The 20,576-nt window shown below is 42.4% G+C and overlaps 1 protein-coding gene across 4 annotated transcripts in view; it reads right to left on the bottom strand.

The window, feature by feature from the left end:
* The window catches only part of LOC146665148 (neuronal cell adhesion molecule-like), a 79,384-nt gene extending 59,705 nt beyond the window's left edge, over window positions 1-19,679 (bottom strand). For 2 of the 4 annotated variants that reach the window (XM_085412649.1, XM_085412646.1), the window contains exon 1: window positions 19,505-19,679. The gene's annotated coding sequence lies outside the window, so the exon portion shown is untranslated. The remainder of the gene's footprint in view (window positions 1-19,504) is intronic. The other 2 variants (XM_085412650.1, XM_085412647.1) reach the window with 1 other exon arrangement.
* Between the last annotated feature and the right edge of the window lie 897 nt (window positions 19,680-20,576).

The raw sequence follows: 20,576 nt of genomic DNA, 5'->3' as shown, positions 1-20,576 counted from the left end.
CAAAGGAGAGTTTGCTCCCTTCTTCATCTTCATCCTCATCTGAGCCCTCTTTCCAGCTCTCATACCACCTGTCTCCTCAACGCAACCGCAATCTCTCAAGACTATACAGAAGCAGTCAGGGATGTCAACAAACACAGCTATTATTTCAGTTTAAATAGGTTCATGTTACATACCAAATGTAACATACTAAGAATTCTAAAGCAAAAAACACACAGCCGGTATAGGAGGCTGCAATGAATGAGGAGATAAAGTTCAGACAGTCTTTGCTTTCTCTGAGCACAATCAAAGCTTCCCCTCAAACAAACAACTACACACTTGGACTGAGAGCAGACGGAAAAGCCAAATCCAGGGAAAACAAGTCTAGCCCTGCTCTCTACCTCTCTTTTCCATAAGCAGAGAGGTGAAATTACCAGCTTCCGAGTGACGCCCTAATATAAAGTCTATATCACGTGCAGTGGCTCAAGAGCAGAAACAAGGAAATGAAAGTTTCTGCTCAGTCTTTAATGCAAAAACTCCTGAGAGAAAAAAAGATGGATGGGGGGGAGTGTCAGTGACATCAGTCGTCATGAGTGGAGCGGTGAAGGAGACTGTGCTGAAGGGTATAATCAGGCTGTCTACAACAGACTGAGGCTGCCACACACACACACACACACACACACACACACACACACACACACACACACACACACACACACACACACACACACACACACACACACACACACACACACACACACACACATGATATTGCTGCTGAGATAAAAATGTAAAGGGAGGGAGACAGATGTGTCTGTTAGGAGAACAGACAAATGAAAGGTGCAGATGTGCAAAGGACCGCAAAGGTGCAGAGGTGCTGGCTATTCATACCTGAGATTCCAACACGATTCCACACATTCTACACATTTTACTTCTTTCTTATAACCACTATGTGCCTTTAAAGATGCATTTTGTGTCACCTATGTTTGATGTTGTTATGTGTTCTCCTTCATGTGTTCTTGTTCTTGTCTGATCTGAACTGAATTTGGGTGTAAGGCTGGGCTTGATGCTGATATATTATATGACTTCTCCTATTGGTGGAGCTTTAGTAGTGGAATATTGCACTCACACTTACTGGGTTAGGTGGAAGCTTGTTACTGGTTGAACACCATATGTAGAAGGATTCGGTGTGTCCATAGACTGAAACGTGTTGGAGTTTTTGTAACCTAACCTTACTGTGAAAATACAGGTATTTTAATTTTATTTTGAAAAGAGAGTTTTTTGGATATTGAAGCCTACATGTATCCCTTCCAAATTACACCTCAAATATAGTGGGTTGAATCCACAAATGTTTGTTTTTGTATGTGTGACTATGTCAATGAAAACATGAATCCCCTGTCGTGTGCACAGTGTGTGTTACCACTGGGCTAATGGCTGGTAAACATAACTAAAGGTCAAGGAAAACACTGAGGGGATGGTGAAATTACCTCTGTATTGCCTTGGCTGTTTTCACTTGTAATTTCATGTTAATCATTCCTCTGCCTTTTCCTCTTTACTGCTAAAGACAGTATCCACCATTTCAGGTAAGACATCTGTAACTTGAGCCGCTGATTTACAGACGTGAAAGTTGTAACAAACTCCAAATCCAGATCTTGGCGAGAGAGGGAGATTATCCAAAATGTTTTGTTCTGGTGATTAAATCATAACACTTCCTGTACATTTCACATTAAAAGCATTGCCTTGGGCTGTTAATAGACTCATTGTTGGTGAGCTTGGAAAGGAGGCAAGAGCAGGCGGCCACAGCAGCAGGGGGCAGAGACAAAAAGGCTGCAGTCTTGACGGGCAGTTTCCAACAACCTTCACATACTGCTAAATCTAATGGAGTATTGCTAGAACAGTCTAATCAGTCTGCAATAAGAGTTTTTCTTTCTGTAAAGCTGGGAAACTTTTAAAATCCTATATAGGAACGTGACTATTAGTATTCGCATTTTAATTGTCATACTCATCAATAATATTCCTGTGTCTGATAGTATCAGTTTATTTCTGTTGTGTCAGGTACCAGGATCCTCACATCTTTAATAGCAAAGTTACTGCAACAATTTATAAGCCTGGGACAAAATTTAGGAGACTTTTTTTGTTTTTAAATTATAGGAAAAAATAATCAACATTCTCTTCCTTCAACCTTCTCTTCCCTGTCTTGCTTCTACAAATATCTGAGGTAAATACATATCCAAACCAATATTTGTGTACTCAAAGCCTGGCCGTCTCTGTTTGCCCTGAAAAACACGTCTTTGCAGCGGTTGGTGTTCCCTAACTGGCCCCAGTGGAGGAAGACAAAGCAGCCCTCCATGCCTATCAGGATGTTTCCATCCCTCTCTCGCACTCTAATCTCATTCCTTCTCCACCTTTCTCCTACATCCACTTCTCTTTTCCTCTCATCTTTGTTTTTTTCTCTTTCGCCTCCATGCTCTTTGGTGCAGGTGACAGCACAGGGACAATGGGATGATATCACCACTCGACTCTTAGCAGCTTGTGCATGCTGCACAATAACAGACTGCTGCAGGTCAAGTGTGGCACACTGTAAAGTTTATGTGTGAGAGAGAAAAGAGTAGAAAGAGCACAGGAGACAGAGGGTGAGAGAAGGAAGGGTGGCAGGGGAAGCAAAGAAGGGAAAAAAAAGCAAACTGTACCGCTCAACAGATCGAGAAAAGGAGTGGAGGGAGGAGGGAGAGTGAGAAGGACTGTGTTTTCCATGTTCGTGAACACTCTAGTGGTCATGCGTGGATGCAAGGTACACTGAGCCTATAGCCTCTATGTCTACAGCTGTATCTGTGTGGGCAGGACTGCAGACTGTGCTGCCTTTTAATTGCAGCACAGCTCCTTCCTCCTTTCTGACAATGTCTCACACACATAAACACACACACAGAGACACACACAGAGCAAACAGAACGCAGCACACCTGCCACGAGGCAGATTGGATTTACACTGCATCAATAATTCACCCTCACATATATCCCCAAACACACCCAAACGCACACATGCAAGCACACTGAATGCAGGCCGTCTAGAGAGAAGGTACTGGCCAAAACCTGCAGTACCAAAACTGTGTTTGAATGTGGCAATGACCATGTAGTTAGAGGATAACACATATCACAGCCACTGATCCTGAATCATTAAAGTACAAATTACCTCAGTTTTTAAACCAAGCACGAGAGCTTTTTTTTTTTTGGTGTTTCTATTCTTAGAAATGCATGACTAAAAACCACATCCTCGGGCTTGCTATTCTCAAGATCCATCACCGCATCTCATCTGAAGCAGGCTGAGCACAAGGAACACTGTCACAGTGAGACTTTCATCTCCAACAACGTCTTATGCATTAGCCAGAATCTTGGCTGCTCTTACTTTAGCAGCGGAGTGGAGGATGCAAATGGGCTTCTGTTATTGTTGTGTTTGTCTGATGTTTTTCACATCCAGCCAACACTTCACAACGTCTCTATTGTTGCCAGCTGTGGCCAGGTGTTATAACAGCCTGAACACAGGGAAGACGATCCCAGCTTCTCAAGGCCCAGGTTCATGTTCCCAGATTGCAGACTGCGCAGCACTAAATGTACTGAAATTTAGATCAGACAGAGATTATTCAAATTCTCAAATTTGAGGAGCTGTGAGAAACACACGCCAGGCACTTTTCAGATAAAAGACTAATTATATATCAAAACTTTGAAATGATCTACTGACTTAAGGTTTTTAGCAGAAAGAAGAAATCTGTTAACACTCATCTGCGCCAAGTGCAGACAGATTTTTTGTTTAGCGTGTAAACCCTGGAGGGCTGATGTTTTCTATAAACTGATGTATTTCTTTTTCTTATAAATCCACTTCAATGAAATGTATTTCAATGCTTGTTGTGCTAGCCAAATGTTTGGCCTCACATCGACTTAAAGCTACAGGATTATAATGCGCTGTTTTAACAGTATGAGCTCCTTTAGAAGGAATAAATCAAAGTAATGCGATACACAATAGAATATTCATAAACTTATTGTTGCAACCCAAATGGCCTTTGGATTGATGTGTACATCTGATGGATTCAAATGCCGTAAAAAAGCTTGCGTATTGATCACATGTGCCATTAGCACTTTGAACCATGCTTTTATTGGAATCACTTAAAAGTGCATTCCTGTATGGTGTTTTGAGAAAATGGATCCCTTGCAAATGCATTCACAGTGGATAGATGCTTCCATTAGGCTTAATATGAAAATCATCAGTAGTGCAAACATAAACAGAAAGCTTGACCTTGGAGGATGCGATGCAAATACCACGAAAACAAATGTGAAAGTGCACTGTCCTGTTGATCCGAGAGGACACTTTAAAGGGAAAGGTTGGATTTTTCTGGGGGTTATTAATCTATTCAGTTGGATGTTAAGCACAGAAGGGGGCAGGAATCTTGAGGAGTATCTAACAATTGGGCTTTTATTTCCTCAGAACTGCATAATTATTGAGGTTAATTCAACTCACAGCTTGTGCGCCATTGTTTTTGAATATGGCTGCAACCGCTTAAATGAATAAATTAGTGACACAACGAAGCTAAAAGACAAGCTCTGCCTGAATGCACAATGTCAGAGACACTGGCTCCGAGCATAAGACAAAAAAAACCGCCGTCACTTGATTTGCTGGAGACAAGCTTTGTATTTTACAGGCCCGCGTTTGATCAGTGATACGGTTTCTCTGGTATCTGTGCGACATGCTCAGTTATTCGCAACTGGAGGGATTTTACACAGCCTCCGCTGTATATGGGTTAGTCTCTGTGGTCTGCGTTCCCTCGGCTTCCTTCTTGATAAGGAAAACTAACATTCCTCCGGTTGTGACAAGATGCCGTGTACTCTTCAGGGAAATGATACAACAAAATGGGACAGATGCTCCCCGCTAAAATAACTTAGATGACAGCACAGACAGCAGCATAAGAAGAAAAAGTGATGGAATGCGTTTTAGGTGAATAGATGGCAATTTTTCCGATTCAAAAAATGTGAAAGTGTTGACAACACACTTAAAAGTGCTCTTCCCTTACTTACTCACACCAAGTCTCTTCCTGGGGTGGAAAAATAAACTGGTAAACAACTGCTTTATAGCACATAAAATGAAGTAGGATGCAATTTTTAAATAAAGTACAACTCTAACCCTTTCACACATAGTGGTCACTGCAGTGGACAGCTATGCAATGGCTGTTTTCTTGTATTTGTGTAAGTGTTGATGGCATACAATCAGACCCCCTATTGGCAAGCACTTTGGCGACAGTGGGAAGGAAAAACTCCCTTTTAACTGAAAGAAACCTCCAGTTCAGGGAGGGGCAGCCATCTGTTGAGCTTGGGGGTCAGGGGAGGGAGACAGGACAAAAGACACGCCTTTGACCTAGAAATTAATAATAACTAATGATTACATGCAAACTGGTGTATAAACACAAAAAATAAGAAAATCAAAGATATTCTGGAGTTGTCTGGAGCTAAACTGGCATGTTGTCTGTTGATTAATGGTGCATATTTGCCTGTGTCTGCATCCCATTGAACAACAATGTCTTTAAAACAGTTTATTAAATGGATATACTCTTTAGAAAAGCTGCTCAGGGGGACCACGACACTGTGCAGCTCTGTGCACAGTGATGCTCTGAGCTAAACGCCAATCAGCATGCCCAAACATGCCCACAACGCCAATGCCAGTATACTGATGTTTATCAGGTTTAATGTGTGCAATTATCAAGATAGACAAGTGTTTTAAAAAGCCAAAATTTGCTCAATAGCAATTAAAGAAAACACAACACACATACACTGAAAACGAGGATGTTATTAGAAAGTCTACAGCAGGTTTTGCAGGTTTAACAAACTGAAGCCTTCTGCAAGTCTAGACTTCTATAAAAAATAAGGCACTAAAAGCATTACTGGGGTTATTAGACTATTCAGGACTAAATGTCACAGTAAATTGTTGAGTATTTGCTAAAACTCTGCAATACTAACCTCATAATACCCACAAGAAGCAAAACATTCAAAACACCTTCCTATGTGAACCAGAAATCTCTCTGCAAACTTATTGCAATGCATGCATTAACTTGATCCAGAATGCTGCTCAAAATTAACTATAAACAGCAGGAATGTGCGAGTGAGTTCATCTTAACACTCAGCCAGCTGCAACCACTGCAGGTATTTCCCACAGTGCCATTCTTCCTCCAAGGTGTCATTTAAATATACTTAAAAACATCCCCATCTGCACTCCTGTGTCTGTGGCACCGCTGTTATTTCTTCAGGCTCTTGACATGTATGATGTGTGTCCTTGACATGACTGATGACCAGCTGGAGGCCTTAGAGAGCTCTTGGCTAGGAGGATAAGCCCTCTAAGTGGTGCCGAAGGGCCAAAGAGACCTTAGCTTCAGGAGTAGCTTCCCTGTCTCTGACACCCCTTGTATGGGTGGAGAGGAATCTGACTGTGACCAGTCTGTGAGGTTGGGTACCTCTGGCCTTTCAGGGTCCCTCACTGCTTGAGTGCTTAATTACTCACTACACCTCTTGCTGTCAGGCCACCACTAAGTCCACCATTAGGGCTGGTTTAACGCTGTCTTAGTTGTTTTTCCATAAGAGGTGGAGCAGTAAGACTTCATAACAAAGCGAGGCCTGAGGGCAGACAACTTGGAACAAGCTGAGCGTCATCAACTTGTCGACAACAAACAGCAACACAAGAGAAGACAGGTACTAGTCGCACAAAGATAATGATTTAACTGCAGGGGGTTTCTGTTACACCGGATAAGCCTCTGCAGTTGAGATGTTTCCACTTGTTAGTTCTTGATTTTTGACTTCCAGAGAAAGAGGTCGGAAAAGATCAGAGACCTCATCTTAGAGAAAACTTGCCACAGCTGTATCAAAGATCAGGGCCCGATGGAATAAGAGATTAAATGATCTGTTTTAGGTGGGTACGTAAACTGCGAGTTTCCTCCCTATTTATCTGCTATGGGTGCAACTGCTGACAAGCTCATATGGTGTCACAGTAATCTCTGTATTCAGATAAGTCTAAAAAGCCCTGGCCTGGGAAGAATAGGCTGGATCAGCACTTTATACTGCATTTCCTCTCTCCATGCAGTGATTACAATGCCAGTTAAAGCTGCGCGCTCCTTTTCCTTCCAGCGTGCACTCATTATAGAGTGGCAAGTCAAAAAGCCCCACACAGTGGTAGGCATCCTGATCCCGGTGTGCCTTTCACATGGTAAACAGTTTCAGATGGGCCCTGTATTGTACTGCTAGAATACAGCATCTGCTTTATGGCATGGAAAAAATGCATTGTCACCAAGTGGCAGTGAAAGGGCCATTGAAGAGCAGCCAGGGCTTCACCGAAACGCTGACGCTTTGACCGTGACGCGGACTAGTGGCTGGTGGTCTGCCCCGTTTGCACACTGAGGTTGTGAAGCCGAAGGTCAGGCCATAAAAATAAAATATAGGTGCACGCGACTAGAGTGACAAATGATCCTAGTCGTCTGGCCAAGTTTGAAAACTGTCCTACTCAATATACTGCATAACTCCAGCAGAGCTAAAAGGTCTCCAGAGATGCTTTGTATCTAGGCTCAATGCAGCAACATAGTGAGTCAGAATGCTGCAGTGAGCACTGGAGCTCAGCCAGACTGGAATGAGACACTATGCAGAAAGAGACAGAAGATGGCCCTTATCCTTTAACTCGCCATTAAACATTTAGAGCGGCACTCTTGCACTTGGAACCACTGAGATCAGCCACTGTGTGAAATGTGGGAAAACTTCTTCATATCCCGCTATCATAAACGATCCAATAAATGCATCTTTACGTGGAGCTGTTTATACCACATAATGCATTCAGTATTTCCTCTAAGATGGGTTAGTTCTGTGTAGGAGATGAGGTTATGGAGGAGAGGAGGGAAAAAGGTAGATGTAGTACAACGACAGAACTTACTGAAATTAGCCTTTGCAGATTAATCTGATGTTATCTTGAGTTATATTTAATCCACACACTGCCATGCTTGGGATCAAAGGGAATAAACTAATCATAGCAATTCATGTTTAAAACTCAGCAAATGAGTATTCAGGACTGAAGTGATACTCTGGAAGCCAACGCAAAACATTCCCATTAAAGCTGAACAATATGAAGACACATACAGTGTTTACTGAACAACGTCTATTAGAGTTGCTGCTAATGATTCATTTATTTATGATAAATACATCAGATTAAATGGCCATTTACCAGGCCATTTAATCTGATGCGATACTCACTAAATTGTTAAATTAAATGACTCTCAGCAGTTTTTCAGGTCCGAGTCTGCACGTTGACAGGTTTCTTTTCACCACCAGTCTAAAACCCAGTGTCAGGGAGTTTTTATTGTTTTATTTGCTTATGCTTCAAAAGTTATGTTATACATATTTCACCAGACACAGTTTTCTGTAGAAACAGGAAGCTGACCCTGTGACACTGAAAAGAGACCAGTACAGAAATACATATCCGCAGAAGTTGACTTGCATTATATTATTCTTAGAAATTGACTTGCGACACACATACTTTGTGACACACACACACAGCTTACACACAGACAGCATCAGGACCTGCGTAACAGGAAATGTGATTATATTTGCATATTGACGATGTAACCTATAAAAATAAACGAATACTGCAGTTCGGTGTGATTTGCTCTGAGCTTTTCACCCGTGCAGCACGTTAACCTACACAAGTGTCTCAGTGTTGTTTATTCACCTGACTGTTTGTTAACTGTAAATCTCTGACACCCAGAAATATGTTGTTTATCTAATTCAGAGTTGCGATGGGTGCTGTAGTTTATCCCGGCTACCATCAAATGAGAGGCAAGGTGTACTCTGGAAGGATGTGGCTGAAAACATGTCACGCAGCTAACACAGAAACAGATACGCAATCGCATTGCGCGCAATAACCAATAATCTTAACCTCACTAACTGCATGTTTTTGGACCGCGGGAGGAAACCAGAATACTCAAAGAAAACTTCTGCTCCACCTAGAAAGGCCCTGGACAGATGGTGGATTTGGCCTTCTTGATGTGAGGTAACAGGGCTAACCACCACAGCAGTTAATTTTTTTTTCATTATTTCCTATTAGAATATTCTACCCAATGTATAGGGTAATAACTGTTTCATAAAAACTAAATAACCTGCATGTGAAGGGAGCGAGGATGTCGATGAAAGCTGGAAAAAACATTGAATGGATGCTGTTATTCCCGAGGTCAGGAGTGAAACTTCAAACTCCAGCTTCTCACCTGATTTTTTAAAGAAAATGTAATATATCACAAGATATTTATATACAATGACGTACACATCCACGTAGCCCACAGCAACAAATTCACCTCCCCTATTACCATATCAAGCACATGCCTCAGATCCTGCTAATTTTAGCATTACAACACAGATATGTTGAAGTTGCTCCGGTTTGAATTAATCGAGCCCCAGAGGAGAATGAAGGAGGTTAAGCACGCAATTGTCCAATGTTATGCTAAAGAGTCACTTTTATACAATTTTACCATGTCTGGTGTGAAAAAAGAAGTGGCATGTCAATCAAACTGAAGTGCTATGACAAGCTGTCCTGGGTGGCCACCTATTCCATTATCCTTTAACTCCGCACACAATATGAGTCACGTGGGTAAAAATGGATGGTTTCACAAAGACACTACGGTTAAAAATTGAACCTGTGCCGTAGATAGCATCAGATCAGTATTAGCTTGTATTCAACACTCTTCTTTTCATTCTTTAAACCAGCCATTTGGAAGGAATTAATTCAACAAGGCTGTCAAGGACAAGGCTCTGCCACTTCTGCCAGCGCTTTGCTTCCACTCAAAATTCATATCCAAAGTCCCATTTCAGCTGAATCACAGCTCAGATAAACAGGCTGAGTGAAACTAATTCAGAGGCTTTTGTTTTGGGGCCAAAAGAGCATTTTTAGCTTTCAGTCTGGCTGCATTTTGATGCGAGACTGAGGGGAGAAAAAACCCCCAATCACAATCAACTCCCGCGAGAAGGCGGGAAGAGATCACAAGCTCTTGCAGCCTTTTAATTTTGTGGCTATGAGTACAAGAAGGAAAATGTAATGATAGTGGAATACCAAGAGCTGTACTCGCATACATAAAGTGATACCTTGATGATAGACGGGAAAAGGACAAATCCTTAGACCTCCAGCAGGTGCACTGTCTCCAGGATCAAAAGAAGAGAGCCATATTTTAGCTGCATCCTGGTGAGATGGAGACCATGTCCTGGTCACTTGCACATCCGTGTCTTTTACCCCATCTTGACCCCCTCACTGTCCTCCACTCTTTCCCCCTTCATGCCCATTTCCTTTAGGGGAACAACTGGTCAATAGCGGTCTCCCGTTGTGAGTTATCTTCCGAACAAAAAAGCTGTTTCGAGCACTGTGGTGACCACAACAAACATGGACTTTTTGCTCAGTGGAAAATCTACATCCAACCCACATCTTAAAGTTGGGACAAAAGAGAAGATACTTTGGTGGGTTTTATTTGTCTCTGAAAAAGACAGATTTGAGTAGGAGGGGGTAGGGGGTGGGGGTGGGGGGTTAAAAGCTCTTTCAAAGCATGTTTTCTGTTCTCTAATCTGTCTGTCGTTTCCACCCATACAGACACACTTCCAATTTGACTTCAAAGCTCAGGGGATTGTGAACGATACGGATGAAACTCTGCATGAAATCAGTTTTTTTTCTATCATTATCTCTTCGAAACACACTGTAGCTATTTGCACTGTGTCCTGCTGTGGCTTTGAATGTTAACACAAACTCGACTTTGGTAAATCTCGCACTGCGATTTTTGATTTTAACTTAATTTACACCATATATTTTTTACGTGACTCAGCTATCCACGCAGTTGAGTGGGTGAGTAGATTCGGTTTGTATGGATTTCATTGCCAACACCCCCCTCTAGGCTTCCCCGGCTTCAGATTATGGGAGTAGAGTTATCACAATCTCCCAGGACCAGGTTTTGGGTGCAGGGCCAGGGTAATCCTACGGAGTTTGACTTAGGTGCCTGAAGCTTAATTAGATTTTTTTTCACTGCAGATGACTGTGGAGAATCCAATCAAGTTGACCTCCATGTAGTTGCCCTATTGTGGACGGATTAAGCGCTACATCAGCGAACAACGCCTGATTTTAAAAGGCAGCAGTGGAAGAAGAAAATCTAAATTCATAAAATCTGCAAGCATATAATGAACGCTACTGGGCTGTACCACTGGGTATCATTGTATAAACTTGTAAGCTCTTGAGATACACGCAAACCTAACCCAGACATTTCTGGGATATCATTAATGGTCTCATCTAATGTGTGAATACTGACAAACAAAAGTAAAGGTTACCAAATGGAGAAACGAAATCTATGAAAAGTCATATAGAAAAGACTTAAAAAGGAAATGAAATAAACAAAGAAAAAAAAACAGAGGCAGAAACCAAGCCAGAGTGGTGGAGATCCGTGCATAATCTGCTCTCAGGGCACGACTGCTCCTTTTTATTTTTAAACCCCATACCTACAATCACGGATTATAAAACAGGTCTAAATAATTCCATAAGCACTGTGCATATCATGATCTCAGGCACAGGCTTTGGAAACCTACAGTTTTAATCATGATCCTTCAATCGGGGAAAACTGAGATTTTAACTCAGATAGCAGCTTGACTGATTGTGTAAAAGCCTCAGATGTGCACAGCTTATGTAAAAAATAAATGTATAGAGAAATCTAGGAATACTTCAGAATGATCCGACCCTCACCTCCCTCTGAGTACATTAACAATTTAATCCATTATTCCAAACCAAACACATTTCATGAAAGCAGCAGAGAACATCTAAAGAATGCCCTTTGCCTTATGCATTCCCTTAAATGTCAACTACAATCAAGATATTGACAGCAGAACTGTGAGCTATATGAAATCCACCTCAGAGTGAAAGTGTGCTATTTTTCTCTTGTATCTGTGGAGGCGTGCTCCCTGTCATGCAGTAAGCCCTTTGAGTAACATGTCCACTGTGGCTCCACTCATTGAGAGATGTGGTCATTGTGCCTTGAGCCCCTGAGAGGCCCAAAAACCAGCCAACCTTGAAGACCCGAACATTAGGTCTGCCTCAAACCAGAATCTTTTCAGCTTGTACCGGCACAATGCCGACTAACACCAACACCAGGACTGCCATTCAATGCCAAGGTCCAAATATAGTGTGAAAATGTAAAGAAAATAGTAAACAAAGATTATTATTGAGACTTTTTCTTTCTTTGAGAGTCTGCATTAGGTTTTTAACACCACAGGGCTCTGGCTGTCAACAATGGCACATTGACAAAGCCTCATTGATATTTCCACATGGAGAACTGAAAAAAGCCTAGTGTTCGCCCAGACAGCTCTTAGTCACACTAGACACTTGATTGGGTTATCAGGCCAGCCAGCCACAGCGGAGATCCTGATAAAGGAAGTTGCCATGCCCATTCTCCCTTCCTCACAGATGGGCCGAACTAGCCCACAGAAAGGAATGATCTTACTGACAATTACATTCCTCCAGTTCCTGAAGATGCACAGCGCTGAGAATCCAGCACAGGACTGAACACACAGAGATAATACTGATTGCTATTCCATTGCTCACGTTTGATTCTAAATTGCTCTGGCATAATACCCTCGAACACCAGAGAGGATGACCTTGGGTTTTAGTTAATAAATCAAATTCACAGGCTTCCCATAGTTGAAAAAATTGTGCTTTTGATATAACAGGAATTTTAAAATGCTTGAATCTACTTGAATATACTGAGTAATAGCAGCTTGAGATTTAATTTGAATTTAAACTGATTTAAAAATTTTCAGTGCAGAGGAAATATTTCCAGGCTCCTTCTTCCTGCACTTGGGTCCATCAGGGGACACAAGTGCTGCTATTCACCATCATATTCTAGTCCAAGATTAAATGATGATTTTCTGTATTGATGGTGTTAACATTTTTAGAGTAAAGGGGCAGAAATACATACTGCATTCGGCACATTTTAACATTTGAGGTTCTGCATAAAACAAATATTTGACGTTTTTATGTGATCATATTGTGTCAAGGGATCAGCTGACAAATTTCCAAACTAAATTTTATAAAAACTTAACAAAGTCAACTTCCCAGAGATTATTGCACATCACAGTGGGACTGTGACCGGTGTGGAAAAGCAGAATCAGCTGCAGCTGCAATGCAGAGTGAGTAACAGTAATGGCAAACATGCATGATGCTCGTTATTGTTTCAGATAATGGATGGCCCATTTGAACCTCTGTTAACATGTGGTCCGCGGATCGCTCTGCCGATTGGTTTAAAGGCAGGAAAAGGGATTTGATGTGGCAGCATCACTAAATTTGATGAGTCTAATGGTTTTCTGACCTCAATCTTCCCTAATCATTCTGAAGCCTGGACAAAGATTATCTGGTTATAGATTATGTTTTTTACACTACATGTGGACAAAAAAAATAGCAGCTGAAGTCAACACTGTGTGCTTTTGATATCTCTGTGAATGTGCACATTTATCTGCTCTACAAAGGAGGAATCAGAGATCCTCCCTTTGATTTGTTTGCCATCCTATTCCTCTGTCTCCCCGAGAACTGCTTTTTTTTCCCAGGATTCCTGTGGTTGTATTTGGGAGGTTTAAGGGATGAAAAAGAGGGGAAGAAAAGCTCATTGGTCTCAGCACTGCAGAAATGGCATCCAGAGCCAAACTGTCATCCCACTTGGATTAAGGGCCCTTCAGTGGTGGCTGCTGAGCTTCTAACATGGTATCTTACCCTCAGCCAGGGTGTGGGAGGGGGTAGAGGGGTGGAGCAGAGGGTAAGGGCATTAGAGCGCCTGGCCTAAATAAGACCTCGAGGTCAGCAAGTCCTGAACCATGGCAAAGCCACTTTGTGTTTCCATGTCAACTTTATTCATGAGCTGACAGCGAAGTGTCTCCTTCTTTTCCTGTTGATTCGCTGTTGCATCATGCGCTGGGGCAACAAAGATAATCTAAGCCTTTGCTCCGCTTATCTCTGCAGACCCCCACTTCTGCAAGTTTTGTTGGATGTGGTGTTCAACAAGAGACTAGTAAGGCTGTGGAGGCTTGGGGATTGCGTTGGATTTTTGGCACGGTACAGGCCAATTTTATAAGCAGAGAAAGAGCTGTGGTGATGTATTTTCTGAGCTATTAGTCTACACAAGTGGGCTGCATCGCAGTGCCAACAAAGAGTGGGATGTGCAACGCGGTTTTGTTTTTTTTTTTCTCCTTAAGCTCTATGCAAATAGGAAGAAGATGGAAGCTTGAGAATGGAGCAGAAAAGCTTTCAAGTGCACACTGTTCCTGTATTCCCTGCAATTTTGGCCAGCCTGCACCCTGCCAGTGGAGCAATGCCCACCTCCTGTTGTTTTCAGGACAGGAAAGGGAAGCACCGGTTGTTGTTATGTGCTGCCACTCGGCCACCAGCTACCTCTCCAACATCTGCTGCCCATCCAAAGTTGGCCAGAGCTTCAACAGGCCCGAGGCTGTCGCTCCAGCAAGGACTGCCTCTCCAGCCCTCTTCAGCTGTTCAAAGAGAGGCTCCAACACCACAGTTTCTATTGTGGATCTCCTTCAGGATAACCCCTGCATCACCCCTCCCCAGCATTATCACCACCCCCACCCACCCACACACATACTGCAAGGCAAGAGGCAATAAAAGCCTCCCTGCCAGTAGAGAAAGAGAAAACAGACCCCCTTTGTTCCCCCCTGCCCATTCTCAGCGTCCATGGAGGTACATGATCCACCCCTCCTCCCTCCCCCTTGGAACCCCAAAAGCTTGAAAACACTCCCACTTCTTCCTTTTCCTCCCTCCTCCTCCCCTAGCCAGTAGCAACGAAGCAGCGCATCTGATGAGATCTCAGAAAATGCACTCCTGGAGCAAACATCGAATTGAATTTCCATTTGTTCCCATTGGATCTCTAAATTCGAGGTTGAGTGGTTCAGATCACCTAGTTAACAAGGAGGTCTAAAGGGGACAGAGAGAGAGCATAAAACCTGCAACATTACGTTCCATTATCTCAATGTCCCATTTCAAAAGGGTCTATTGCTGTCACCCCCCTGGCACTTACTTAGGACGGAAAAGAACATCCTTAAATGCTTTGTACTTACTAAAGGGGGTTGATAACCTGACATGAGTAATATTAGGGTTCCCTTGGCAACCTTGAGTGACTGGGCTTGATGACCGTCATGGTGTGAAGCTCCAACGTAATGATTTGGTCACAGGGGGCCATCCAAGGAGGTCTTCACTGACCTCCATCCATCCAACATCTGTCCAACTACCTGCTGTCCAAAATCTATAGCCGAATTTAACAGTAAATCAACTGAGCACAGCATCTCTGATCAGCAGGGCTTCCGAGTCGGGGCTATGACTAACAGCTTTTCCATCACTTAAAGTAACAATAATGCCTCTTTTTTGTTGTTTCCAGAGCTTAATCCAACATAATTATTAACATACAGCTCACTTTTTTTTATCCAAACCATAGCCAATGGTATTTAGTTTATTTCAAAAGATGACTAAATAATAATTCCTCACATTTGAAAAGCTTGAATTTACTCAAAAACAAACACGCTTAAAGGATGCTCATTGTTTTCTGTCATATACTGTTGCAAAGGCAGATGGCCAGTATGTGCCAAGTAATCCCTACTTGCCAAAAGCTCAGGCTTTAGACTGCTCTGTTTCAGATATTAGTGTGAGAAAACCTTAACACGTGCGAAGCTTGAATCAAAGCATTTTTATAATTTTACTTTTATTAAAATTATTAGAAACATGTCCAAACAGCTGATGATGAATTTTCTGTCTGTGCACCAATCGATCAAATCATCAGACCCTTGTGTCAGCTATTTAATGTGCTGTTACAAGCAATGAAAGGAATCAACTACTGGTTCCAGTTAAAACCCGGAACCAATCCATTATGAGTTAAATGTGTGAAAGCTTTTGCACACCAAAGTCACATCCAAGTCTGTTTTTGTACAGTAATTAGAGTCAGGTCCAGGTATTTGAATTGATGATACAAACCTGTGCAAGCTTACTTTTTTTCCTCACATGTAAATCCAATCAGTAAACAACATGGGGATCAATAAAAACAAATCTGACCTATAGGAAAACTTAGCAGTGGCACTGGTGTTAATAAATTCTTGTCAATATCCATAACAGCAAGAAGTAAAAGGAGAAGCCGAAACCAAGACATCTATCTAATCGAGGTTCACTTTGTACTTTTTACTTACTTTGTTTACCCATTTTTCTTAGTCATCTGTTGCCATTTACTCCCGATAATAAAATACAAGTCTACGGTGTAAACACCAACAGTTGCAGCTGTGTGGAGGGATTTACAGGAATGTGTCAATTCCCATTAGAGCTGCTGCTTAACTGACTGTGAAACTCTAATTGTACCCACCAGCTTGCAACCAAGCAGGCCCGACTCACAGAGAGAGACGGAGAGAGAAGGAAAGTAAAACATGGGCACATGTAATGAACATGTATGAATGCCTTTCTTTGCTTCTGCATACGTTTGTCCAAATTACAAACAGTGAAAGTGATCAGGCAGCTGTGAAGCAGGCAGAGCACCGTTCCCTCTGTGGTGTGATAATGAGGCACTCATCAGTCCCAAAATGAGACAAACATGCCTATGACAAGGAGGTCCAAATGATGTCAGTGTGCTGCGCTGCTGTGCGTGATAGCTCCACTGGGATGAAACACCCAGACCGCAGTGACACTAATGGGTAGGCATGGGCCTCCATCATTCCCCAGGGAATTTAGCCTCATCACAGCCGAGCAGCACGGCGTTTCTATTCACAATGGCTGCTGGATCCTCTTCACTCGGGACACGAGAACACGTGTTGCCAGAACTCACTCAATCATTCAGTCAATCAGCTGGAGTGACTTATGATGGTAAATTATTGATTAGTGCATGTGCACTTTTGCATGAAAAAGAAATTATTGCAGGGGGTATTTATGGTTGGTTTCAGCGCATCAGTCATAATTTCTACAGGAACTGGAATCAATATCAAGATATTCGCTGAGATCTGGATATATATATATATATATATATATATATATATATATATACACATAATGTGTGTGTGTGTGTGTGTGTGTGTGTGTGTGTGTGTGTGTGTGTGTGTGTAGCATGTGCAGATACCAGATTTTAGGTAAAAACTGAAATAGATGAATTGCCAATTAATTTATTATTGTATTCCTCAATTAATCAGTGAATTCTTTTTTTTTAAACAAATGTCAAAGAAACTTGAGATGATTTCTTGTTCCTTTATGTTTTCAGCGCTCAGACCGAGGTCTAAAATATCTTCTGTTCACCATCATATAGCATAAAATATTTCATTTGAGAAACTGCACCCAGAAAACTGTTGCTAACGTTGTAAGATCTAAAGTTGCTAAGCATGCCAGATTTGTATCAAATATCAACTCACTGATGGATTACTGAATCATTTACTCCTGGTTCTAATGCCTAGGTTGGCCTTAATTGTTGTAATGCCTTCATATTCCCATTTCCAGATTTTAGCACTTAGTTAATTCAGAACATAGAAACTATGAAATGTCACATAAATGATTGTCAAGACTTAGAAAAAAGAGACACTTGTGATTAACCAGAAGCGATCTTTACACTGACAGGTCCCTCTTACTAAACGTCTACTGAGACTAGCCATCTCCCACCCTGACTTCAGCTTCACTTTGCCGGAATCGTGTTATTGTTTCATCTCGGAATATGTGCTGCTTCCCTAAACAAGCATTACTCTGACATGACTCAAATGTACCCTTGATGAAATGGCAGTCTCTCAGGTTCAGACCAGTTCCTGAAAGAAATTATGTCATCATTACAACAAGTGACACAGAACAAATCTTCCTTTCTATGAGGCACTTTGTTCTGGCCTGTGAATGTCCACGGACGGCTGCTTAGAGAAGGCGCGTTGATCACTTCTCACAGAATAGCGTGCGTTTTTCTGCAGCCCACAGAGAGAAATTGGTGGCATTTTCCCTCCAACACCCAAGCTTTTCCCATAGCCCCCGGAGCAAAGTTGCCCGTCGCTGGTTTTAGGTCAGCGTGCAGTGTGACTGACTGGTGCTCTCACAATAACTCTGGCCAACGTGTGTCATGATAATCCCTTAGTTATGCAAATCTCCCCGTCTAGAGTCATTTGTGATGAGTTTGAAAGTAAAGAAGGCAGCACAATGTAGGTCGCTATCTTGTCCCGATTTCTCCACATTTGTCAAATGAGGCTGAAATGTTATGTTAGCAGCACTCCAGTAGCTGTGGATTAAAGCCTCTCTGAGCTCAAACTACAACCTGATCAAGAGACTACCACAAAGCACACAAACTGTCTGGGACGTACATTTTTGCCGCCAGTTTTATAAATTAATGTAAACTAGACATAAGGCAAGGATAGAGGGATATTGTTATCGTCTTAACCAGATTAACTATAGTCTGCTTGGAGTGAATAAACATTACTAGAAAGTGTGTCAGGCTTTTCAGAGCAGTAAGCGCAAGGCAAGAGCTTCAGACAATAACACAGGGGTCATTAGCATTGCATTAATTTGGCCAACTGAGCAGGCAGCGAAAGTGTGCAGTCAAGGCATGTGTGTCTGGGTGTATGTATGAGTGAGAGTGTCTGGGGATGAGCAGAGGAGGGGATGAGGAGGAGGAGGAGGAGGGGTGTTGTTGCATGATGGTGAGTTCCCCCTTTACTGAAGCTTTGACCAAGGGGCAGACAGACGGGGGAGGAGGAGGTGGAGTGGGAAGACAGGATTGTGTGAAAATATGTTTGGGTTTTTTTCCAGCAAATGAATTGTTTTGACTGGTGGAAAAATGGTGTGAGATGAATTCTGTGAAATCTCAGGGGGGGCCCTATCATAATCAGATTCAGTCCCATGAAGGGAAATTAGACTCAGCAAAGTGACTGGTCAGTCAAAACAACACAGAGTTGTGACATAAATATGAGGGGAATCAAACATGTGGGAAGCAAATCAGCTTATGAGGGATTGTGCGTGTATCCAGACAGCGATTTCATCAACACAGGACAATAAAAAGCAGCTGTCAAGTACAGTAGAGCTGTCTATCTATCTGTGGGAATATCCACTGTATCTACACCATGTGATATGTGATGATCGAAGCAAAAAAGATCAAGTCCAAAGACAATATTCGCAAATAAGTGCCAATGATTTGTTTTTTGTGTTTTTCCCCTCAGCATCTTTAACGCGTCACGGTACGTGTCAACCCTTTGATTTGACAGTCGTTCACCGGAATATGTCCCACACCTTTTCGCTCTCTCCGACGATCACCTAACACGTAAAATATCACCCAGAACAGCGCGGCGTGTTATTTAAAATAAACCACTCCTGCACACTCCCACCCCCCGAGAAGGAGCTAAAAGAGGGGCAGTTTTTCTATCGGCATCCTTCCAACGTGCCACAAAACTCCTGTCAGTGAACTGTAAGCCACACGACACGTGCTTATTATGAATGGTCTAATTTAGCTCACCTTACCTCCTCCCTGGGCGGTGAGAAACACAAAACACCGCGGGTGTCTTCAGCCTCCCGCGACAGAGCGAAGCCGTGAGCTGCGGTTATTCACGTGGAGTCCCCGCTCAGAGCGCCGAACCTCTTGCACTTGCCTCCGATGCCTCTCTCAGCCACCGGTCCCCTCCTCTCTCTCTCCCACCAGTTCACCGACATACAAACACACACACAGGCGGGGGCGCGCATCAGCACCCGGAGGCGTGCGCACGCCCATTGCGCGCACTGCAGCGCCGCTGCTGATGTATGGTGGCCTAAAGGCAGTGAACCATTCCAGAAAACTGTCATACAAATACATACAATAGTGCTTTACCCCCCCTGAAGCCTCAAAATCACAGATGGACAACATCTGGACAAGCTTCTTTTTTTAAGTTTTTCTTTTAATATAAAAAAAGCCAGACTGTATATTTTAAAGGCCAAACGATGATCCTTTTTATTATTATCTAACAGCGGGGAGTGGCTTTTTCATTTAACTGTTTTCTCGCTGTTTGCTTTAAAAAGGCGCCAAGTACAAGAAAAGCTCAACACTGAAATACGTACATTTTTTTCCATTAATCGGGCTGAAAAAAATAAAAGATTACGTTTAAATAAATTTAAAAAAAAACTAAAGTCTGATTCACATATTAGTCAAATATAAGTGCTTTCACCTTTCAGGGAATTCCAGCTGTTCTGGAAACTAATTGCTTAAAGACAGTTGCATGTTCTGAAGCATGACAGTTTTTCCTGCAGGCAGGTTTGCGCTCATAACCATATAGCAGCAGCCCGTGGGATCAACTGAGACCTTTGCCGGATGAGGTCATGTGACGTTAAAAGGCACACTTTTATCTCAGACTGCTCTCTTCTATCACTGCACATTACACACATGCATTATCCGAGGCTTAGCAATGGTATCCATCTGCAGCCGTGGAATCACACAAAGAGTAAGTGACGTAGTTTTTACGCGGATAATCCCGGTTTTGGCAAAGAGACAGTTTGTGGTCTGCCATGCAGGAGCCGGTTGACTGAGATTAGCTAAAATTAGGTTGTGGCATAAGATG

This window comes from Rhamphochromis longiceps, linkage group LG7 (assembly GCF_057381845.1).
Source record: "Rhamphochromis longiceps isolate RC_006_pf linkage group LG7, R_longiceps_female_GT1.1, whole genome shotgun sequence".
In the NCBI taxonomy this organism is placed as follows: domain Eukaryota; kingdom Metazoa; phylum Chordata; class Actinopteri; order Cichliformes; family Cichlidae; genus Rhamphochromis; species Rhamphochromis longiceps.
Note: the sequence above shows the minus strand (reverse complement) of the source record. Positions and strands in the feature narration are given on the sequence as shown.